The following is a 9,342-nucleotide window of genomic DNA, read 5'->3' as shown; positions in this document are numbered from 1 at the left end:
CTCCACTGTTTACAGCTGGGAGGACACCATCCAGACCTAGCAGATGAAAGTATCCACTGGGAAGGGGAGAAGCACACATGCCTCCTCCTCATACAAAGGGACATTTGTGCCAGGCGGTCTAAGAGGCTGACACACACCAAGGGTTTGCCCCTCCTCCCTTCACCCCTAGAAACAGACAAGAAAGGCAGCTTTCTGGTATCCACAGAGCAGGGAGGCTGTGTCAGGGAAGAGAACACACACTCTCCAAAACTGCTGACTTGATTCATCCCCAACGGACACAAGGCGGAGAGGAAGACTTCAGGAAACGGGCAGATTATGTCCAAGAAAAGATTTCCTGCAAGCAGTTAACGGGAAACTTACATGAAAAGCGGGGACTAAAAATACACAGGCTATTGGAAGCTAGTGGCGAGGGCCCCACGACCCTTAGTTCTTCGAGAAGTGTGTGAGGAAGCTACCAGCTTGGAACTCTGCCCCCTCCCCACTCCGCTGCCCCCAACACACACACAACCAACCTAGTGAGACCAGCTTAGCATTGGCTTTATTCCCTAGAAAAGCTCATCAGGCACCTGGTGTGATTTAAACTTCAATCTAACATTTATCGAATCCTCACTGTGTTCTAGGCTCTCAATTCATATAAGTCATTACAGCACAGAAAGCAAGGGCCCTAGAGCCTTAGATACACAGAGCTTGACTCAAATGATGAGAGAGGTGGATAGGTAGTATAAATGATATCCTATGTCTACGTGAATTTCGATGATCAAGGAATAAACCTCACAATTTAAGACTTAGGAAGATTTAAAGGGTTGGAAAACCTGCATAGAGGTGGCTATGGAATGCAGGAGATTTATTTGCACTTGAAGACCTTTGTAATGACAAATCAAAGCTTGGCTTGAACAGTGAGGAAACTAAAATGCAACTTGAGGCGGCCAACAATTAGCTATTAGGGAGTACTGTTTGTTTGATTTTGAGACAGAACTTTCCTGTAGATGTTTAAAGGCAGAAGCAGGCCCATGGAGTTCTCTCCGTGCCCTAGGGCCTGAGCAGAAATTCGAAGATGGAGTTTGTTTTCAGAGCCTTCTCTTTCCCCTCCTCTTATTACTTCTAGAAGCCTAATTTTGCCAACTATTTATTGAACCCCAACAGTAGAGTTCCCCCTACAGCACTGAACAACAACAGATCAAGAATCTCACAGTTTAAAAGTTAAAACAGGGCTTCCCTGGTGGGGCAGTGGTTGAGAGGTTCAACAGCAACCATGAGAACCTTGTTATTAAAACGTTAGACAGGGGGTGGAATGGAAAAAAAAAAAACACTGTCTAGGATTCATAAGGACACGTAGCCTCTGCCACTAACCAGTCACGAGTCCTTGGGCAAAATCACTTGGCTCTGAGTCTGTCTTCATCCTTAGTGAAAAAAAAAAAAAAAAAAAAAAAGTTAAAACACGTTCTACAAATACCAGAGGGAGGAGGGCAGTGCTGGGCTGCCTAGGACCCTGGCATCACTTTTGAAGGGCTTATCACCCTGCTGCCCCATTAATACACTTCTCCTAACTGAGCAGTTTATAAGTCCTCATACCCAGAAATTTCGGGCCCCAATTACAAAAGGAAAGTCTTATCACCAGTCATCCTTCAAACATAAAAACACATACACTAAGTTTTTCTTCCAGGTTTATAATAAATAATTTGAGGCCAAAAATCTTTCAGTGTTATATTTTTATACCTAATGGGAGCCAGATGTGAAGGTACGTTGGAAAACAAAACGTAGGTGGTCCTATGTGATTAGCATCTAGGGAGGCTGGGCTGGGAGAACAGAAAGTTGTTTTTGTTTTATTTTTTTTTAAACCAAGGATGATCTAAGACTTCTTTTGTTGTAAAATCCCCTGGATGCCTTTGTGGTTGCTGCATTAGAGGCAGCCAAGCACTCCTTCTTTCCTAAATGCTGCTCCCAAATCCTTTGGATTATCTGACACCACAACTTCCTGCATCTCTGTGCTCCTTTTCAGTCTTATGCGGATCCTTTTCAGATCTATGATCCACAGGATTTCATCCTTAGCTTCCCCTTCTCTTACTCTCTATACCCCTTGGTAGTTTAGATTCCTCTCATTGCACAGAGTTCTCCTAGACTTATACCTCTCCAGACTATACTTAAGGAGCTACTGGGCAGCCATGAGTAGAACTGACACCTTCACCTCCGTTTGATACCTTCTTCTAATTCTCTGTATCAGAAGGAAAGGGAAATAATTAACTGGCACCCCAAACCTCTTAAGCCTTGGTGAACCGCTTTATTATGTAAATAGATAATGAGGATTTTGTGTTTTGTCTATGTATGCCTGCACATTAAGTTTATTTTATAACTTGGAAGTATAGGTACTGCAGCTGTCATTTCATTTGCTATATCTAAACAACAAGCATCATCAAACAGTGAAAACTGGACAGGAATAAAAAAATATGGGAAAATCAAGTGGCCAAAGGGTACGAGGAACATAATGTTAGGAAATTCTTGGTTTTTGTACCATCAGAAACAAAACAAACAACAAATTGGATCAGTGACTTACACAAATTAAACTAAAATCTGTTAGCAACTACTTTCTATTTCTAAAATCAGAGTCATGGTAAAGAGAAGAGAGCCACTGGATTCAACTGCTCAGGAATCTGGCTGTGATTACTCTGGCATCACTTCTGAAGACTATAGCACTAGCCGAGAACAATGCTGAAAGAACACTGGGCTAGGCAATGGGGTTCTCCAGCCAATAGCTTTGCTACTGAATACTCCTTGCTAAACATTTGCTTAATATTTTCAACTTCCAAGATCCTTACACATTCTTAGCATTTGGTCTCAGCAAAAGATCAGATAATGATTTCATACATCACTGTAGATTTCAGTCAATGGGTTTGACTTCCTTACCCTATACTATTTGCCTCTTATGTCAACTCTCCCAAAAGACGTTAAGGACAGTGGTGGAGTGTGCAAAAGGCACCAAAGAAGCTAACCTGTAATGGTTTCCTTTTGGTTGCAGTCTCACAGATGGCAGTGAGGGGGCAGGGCCCTAATAGAAAGCAGGGCAAAATTCCTCATAGCCAAGTCAGAGTCAAGACTTAGTTAAGAAGAGGCTGGAGAGTCATAACATGATAAACTGGAGAGGAATGATATGCTTCCTCCCCTGACAATCCATACTGCTCTCTTAGGAGAAAAAAAGCAAGAAGTGAGAGGCAAGTTGGAGAAAGATGGTGGAGGTTTGAGCAAAAGAAGATAAAATTCTTCCCCCACAGAAAAGCATAATTCTAATCACTTCTCATCCCTACACTATATCAAATCCAGCTAATGGTGAGAAATAGAAAATGTTCTGTCAATAAATGAATAGTAATCGAGTTCCCCCCCACATTCCAGAGGGCACATTCTATGCAAACCTTGAAATTAAGGAGCTCAAAACCTAGCTAAGAAGCCATGTGTATTTTAAAAATATAAGTAGCAAGCAAACATTATAAGTCACAAGTGACATTAGGAGTTTAGAGCAGTGCTTTAAACTGCTGTGCTTCTGGGTGGTCTAGGAAGGCTTCGTAAAGCCACAGACCTGGAGCTGGGACAGGTCAATGTGAAGACTTGAACTATGCTGTCCTTCCTGGTTGACCTTTCCTCTTTGGATCAATCTTCAAGGAACTTCTAAATATGCAATAACAACAGTAACCACCAACAAAGTCCTCACACAAGTAAGTAAAAATACTTCGTAAAAGGTAAAATGTTAAATATCATATCACTTGAATCTTCAGAAGAGTATGTCACCATCATCATCATAACAGCATTTAACACATGCAAAATATTATACAGAGGATAGAGAAAAAAGGTCCTATTGTAGCACAGGGAACTATATTCACTATCCTGTGATAAGCTATCATGGAAAAGAATATGCAAAAAGTATATTTATAACTGAATCACTTTGCTGTACAGCAGAAATGAACACATTATAGTTGTAAACCTACTTCAATAAAATTTTAAAAAATAACACCATTTAACATTAACTGAATGTTAATTCAACAGGCACTGCACTGTTGACTGGAAAACATAATACAGTCTCTGTCTTCTTTCATTACAGAGTCTAGAAAAGCAGGACGTTTGTTTGTTTTCCTAGGCTTCCTTCTAACTTCCTTCTAACTGTATGTATCTATGTGTCACAATTCTGGACAATTAGACATAAGGAGATATCTGCTGAGGGCTCCTGAGAAAGCTTTTGACTTTCTTGCTACCATGAGGTTGAAAGCCAACACATTATGGATGGCTGAATGGGAAGATATACAGAATAAACACCCTTGATCACAACACTGAGTCTCTAAACCAAAGGCAGCAACTGCTTATTCTAGACTTATAACGTGATAATGTCATTTAAACCACTATCAGTTAGCTTAATGAACTGAAAATATTCCAGACATAAATACTTACCATGTGCTTAGCCAAGGTTATAGAGTAGGTAGGTGACAGAAACAGAATTCAAGCCCATGTCTGACAGACCCAAAGCCCTGACTCTTTTTTTTCCTAAACATCTTTATTGGAGTATAATTGCTTTACAATGTTGTGTTAGTTTCTGCTGTATAACAAAGTGAATCAGTTATATGTACACATATATCCCCATATCCCCTCCCTCTTGCGTCTCCCTCCCACCCTCTCTATCCCACCCCTCTAGGTGGTCACAAAGCACCGATCTGATCTCCCTGTGCTATGCGGCTGCTTCCCACTAGCTATCTATGTTACATTTGGTAGTGTATATATGTCAATGCTATTCTCTCACTTCATCCCGGCTTACCCTTCCCCCTCCCCATGTCCTCAAGTCTATTCTCTATGTCTGTGTTTTTATTCCTGTCCTGTCCCTAGGTTCATCAGAACCCTTTTTTTTTTTTTTTTTTTTTTTTTAGATTCCATATATATGTATTACCATATGGTATTGGTTTTTCTCTTTCACACTTACTTCACTCTGTATGACAGACTCTAGGTCCATTCACCTCACTACACGTGACTCAATTTTGTTTCCTTTTTATGGCTGAGTAATATTCCATTTCATATATGTGCCACATCTTCTTTATCCATTCATCTGTCAATAGACTCTTAGGTTGCTTCCATGTCCTGGCTATTGTAAATAGTCAAAGCCCTGACTCTTAACCACTACATTAAGAAGGGTATATGCAGTGTTATGAAAACTTGGGTCTCCTGATGACCAATCCTATGTTTGTTTTGGTTGGAGGGATTAGTCATCCTATGATGGTCACAACCATTCTCATCCTAAAACTTTATATTCTGGGCACATCTTAATAATATGTTCCAAAGAACAATGACACTAATTTCATAGGGGCAAAGGGATTCAACTTATTGATTTATTATCAGTTACCTTCTCCCGATTCCCTTCTTGACAAGTCTATGGCCCTCTTCTTTCACTCTGAATTTCTTTCACATTTGAAAAACAGAAAAACTTAACATTTACCTGCAGAAATTTTCCATTTTCTCTTTCTGTTTTTCTGCACCCATTTGGACTTTCAAGACGGCTACAAATGAGTTCTGCCCTTGTTTTTTATACAATAGACAAGTATCATTTCAACAAACTAGATATCTTATAACACTTAAAAATAAACAGCAGACTGTTTCTGGAGGGTCACTTACCCCCTTACAATACAGCAAACTGGAATATCATTCAGAAATATTTCAAAGCCTAAAACAACACTGAGCTGAGGGTGACAGGGATCAGCTGTTGGCAGCTGTTTGGGTTTTCATGGCTTTACTCTCAAGTGAAATGTACTCCTCCTCTGTGATTATGACTGGCCATTACATAGGAGGATTAATGGGGCTGCTTTGGGCTGTCATGTAAAGCTTAAGATATGTTCTTTACGTGGATCCCTAAGAGCAGACATCCTTTCTGCAAAGCTGATAGGTCACCTTCCTCAACCAATTAGCTACTTGTCTGAAATCACTCCTCACAGATCAAGAAGCACTGTCTTGTGAATGAACTCAGTTCATGCAAAAAGCAAGAGCCTTTTGTTTCCTTTTGAAGACCCTATTCAACTCTAAGCCCCCTTCCATCTACAAAATTCTAAATTCTGCAAATGTGAACAACCAGCTCCGATGAATGAATCCTTCCGGCTTTATGGCAAATGAGTGCTTTTTTGACTACAGGTTTTTTGTTTTTTGTTTTAAAGAAAAAAAAATTTTTTTTAAATGTAGCTTCCTGACTGTACCAGGTGTGAAATGGTAAATCAAAGAACAAGCAGTGGTGTTGGGCATCCTTTGTTGTTTCCCTCAAATCCTGCCAGACTTATATCATCCTGGATGTTTTCTAGTCTGCTGACCAAGCCAGGTCTTCTCAGAAAATCTACAGACTGACTGCTCAATTCTAATCAAAACATAGTATCAAATTCTAAAAGTTCAGGGCTACCTGGAAGACTGGTAGCTGGTTCTCACTACATAAAGAAGAGTGAGTGGCCCCTTTTTTGTGGCTAATACTAGGAACTGGAAACAACCTCCATCTCTGGCATACTGGGAGAAAATGGGCTGAGAATCAATCACCTTGCATTGAGTGACAACACACCCTTATTTACACTATTTGCATACTATCTCTCACTGACCCTTATTTTCCTGCTTCCAAATACAGTGCTATTTTATTCAGGTATCGACCCTTTCCTGTGCCATTCCCCCTACTACTTAGATGTGTTTCTTCAAAAGTCTAAAATCCCACAAGCAAAGCATAGAAAAAAAGGGAAAGCCCAAACCTCTTGCAACTGAGAATATTGGGAACACTTTACTGGAGATGTAATATAAGAGCTAAATTAAGGATGGACAGAGTTTTAATAAATAGAGATGGGGGAAGGAGTAAAAGGAAGTTCCCCAGGAAAGGGAGAATGGAAAGAGTACATATCATGTAATGGATACCATGCTTTCACATAAATTCTCATCTATACCTTATAATAGACAATGCTGGAAAAGGCAGGTAATATAATTCTCTCAAGCCCTTTCGACAGTTTAAGAAATCTGACCCAGGTTACAGAGCGAATAAGAAGTGAATCAAGGGGCTTCCCTGGTGGCGCAGTGGTTGAGAGTCCGCCTGCTGATGCAGGGGACTCGGGTTCGTGCCCCGGTCCGGGAAGATCCCACATGCCGCGGAGCGGCTGGGCCTGTGAGCCATGGTCGCTGAGCCTGCGCTCCGCAACGGGAGAGGCCACAACAGTGAGAGGCCCCCCGACCGCCAAAAAAAAAAAAAAAAAAAAAAAAAAGAAGTGAATCAAGGTCTCAAATCCAGATCTAGCTCCAAATCCTCTCTTTCCCCCACCACACTGATGAGCAATGGCATGGAGGCGGGAAAGGACAAGGCTCATTTAGGGAATGGGAACGAAGCCAATACAGTAGGCAACGGTGTAGCAGCTTCTGAGTATATGCTCTTTGGGAGTCACCATTTAAAGAAAAGAGCCCCAAGAGACAGACCCCACTAGTGCTATTAGGTGTAACCACAGTGAAATTGTTGAGCATTTTGACAAGATAGATCAGAATAGATAGTAAGTCCTATTTTTTAAGAAACCATCAGTAGTCCTAGAGCTGATCACCCTCGTTCAGGACCATGATGGTTGCTTCTTTCATCATCTCCACTTGGCAGCATATTCAAATTGAACCTAAATACTACCTGAGCCTTGATCCCACTGTGTACTAGTGATCCAGCTCATATACAGAAGGCAGTGAGTATTCAAAGGGACCACATGGGCATCTCCTGACATACCTGCATTTTGAATACATATATGGATTCCCCCCAAATATCTCATGGTATTTTTCCATTTACCAACATTATCCCTTTTCCTATTTCTCTATTCACAGGCTCTAAAATGAGGCCTAGACCATAGCAGTTGCTTACTAAAAGTTTACTGAAAAAATGATACATAATAGACATTCAATAAATGTCGAGTGAATAAATGAACTGGATGTTTCTGTTAGAAGTGGATGAGAGATGTTAAGCCATAGACTCAAGGTTAGAGTATTGGGGTACAATGTAAAGTAAGATGGTAAATACAAGCTAGAGCCACCAGACAGGCTGGGGGGTCTGGTGAAAGCCGAGCACAGGAATTTGACTTCATTTTATAGGCACCAAAAAAGAGAATCCTGAATGTTGCTGAGGATAAAAAAAATCTTGGGCAGGATGGTAGGGAGGGAGGGGGGGTGGTATACCCCAAAATGATTCCAGATTTTCAGTTAACAGCCTGAAGGTACCAAACAACTGTTGAGAAGACAGTGAACCCCCTGAAGGGAGAGGGCCAGGAAGATGTATAGAAAGCAGAATCCTTGTCCTTGTTTCACAAAGTTCCTCACCCTTTCCTGATGATAGCAAAGGTCTAATTCTCCCCTCACTCTTCCCTCTCTATTGCCACCTTACCCGTTGTCTCAGTTACTCTTCTCTTCAGGAATCCTCTGACCACTCCTCAAAATTCCTGATGCAAGTTATTTGATTGGGTAAGTGTAATGTGTCATAGCCTCAGAACTGTTTAAAATGCCTCAGAATTTCCAACCTCTGTGGGAGAGAAAGGCCAGTGTAAATATATCGTGTTCCCGTCCCTATGGACAAGACACACTTCGCCTACTCAGTTCTGGTCAGAGCCAAAACTCAGTGAAATGATTTCTTTCAGCCTACCCTATTAAAGCACAGCAAAAATAGATACAAGGAGTACCTCACTATGTGGCCCATGAAAGCAAGTATGCTCAGAGAAATAAAAAAGTCTATTACCTACATTTTGTTTTCCTTGCCTTCTGCCTATACTCTAGTGAACGCTATCAACTGATTTGCCCAGAACTCACCCCCGTGCCTTTGCTCAAGATCATCCTCACACCTCCTGTACCCACACCTCACTCTCTGATTGTGCTGAAATTATGCTCCTCCTTTAGGGACTTCTCTGGTGGTCCAGTGGTTAAGACTCTGCCTTTCCAATGCAGGGGGCATGGGTCTGATCCCTGGTCAGGGAACTACGGAATTATGCCCCTCCTTCAAGGCTACCTTGAATGCTACCTCCTCTATGCTGTTTTCTTTTATCTTTTAAATGAAATGCAAAGCCTTCCGCACTTAAACCCCTTTAACACCTTATCTACTACAGAAAGACTTCTGAGATAGTTTCTCATGAATACTTCTCATCTTCAATTCTAATCCCTTCATAAGACATTAGTTTTGAGGCCAGGGGCTATGTCATTTGGACATTCCCCATCATTTCCAGTGCAGCATCTGTACTTGGTACAAGTAGGAGGCTATCAAATACTTGCTGAAATAAACTAATGAAATTATTACTTTCAATGAGCCTTCATACACATTACTTCAGGGCATGATTATCCCTATTTTAC

The sequence above is a fragment of the Lipotes vexillifer genome, unplaced genomic scaffold (genome assembly GCF_000442215.2).
Source record: "Lipotes vexillifer unplaced genomic scaffold, Lipotes_vexillifer_v1.1 scaffold276, whole genome shotgun sequence".
Classification (NCBI taxonomy): Eukaryota; Metazoa; Chordata; class Mammalia; order Artiodactyla; family Lipotidae; genus Lipotes; species Lipotes vexillifer.
Note: the sequence above shows the minus strand (reverse complement) of the source record.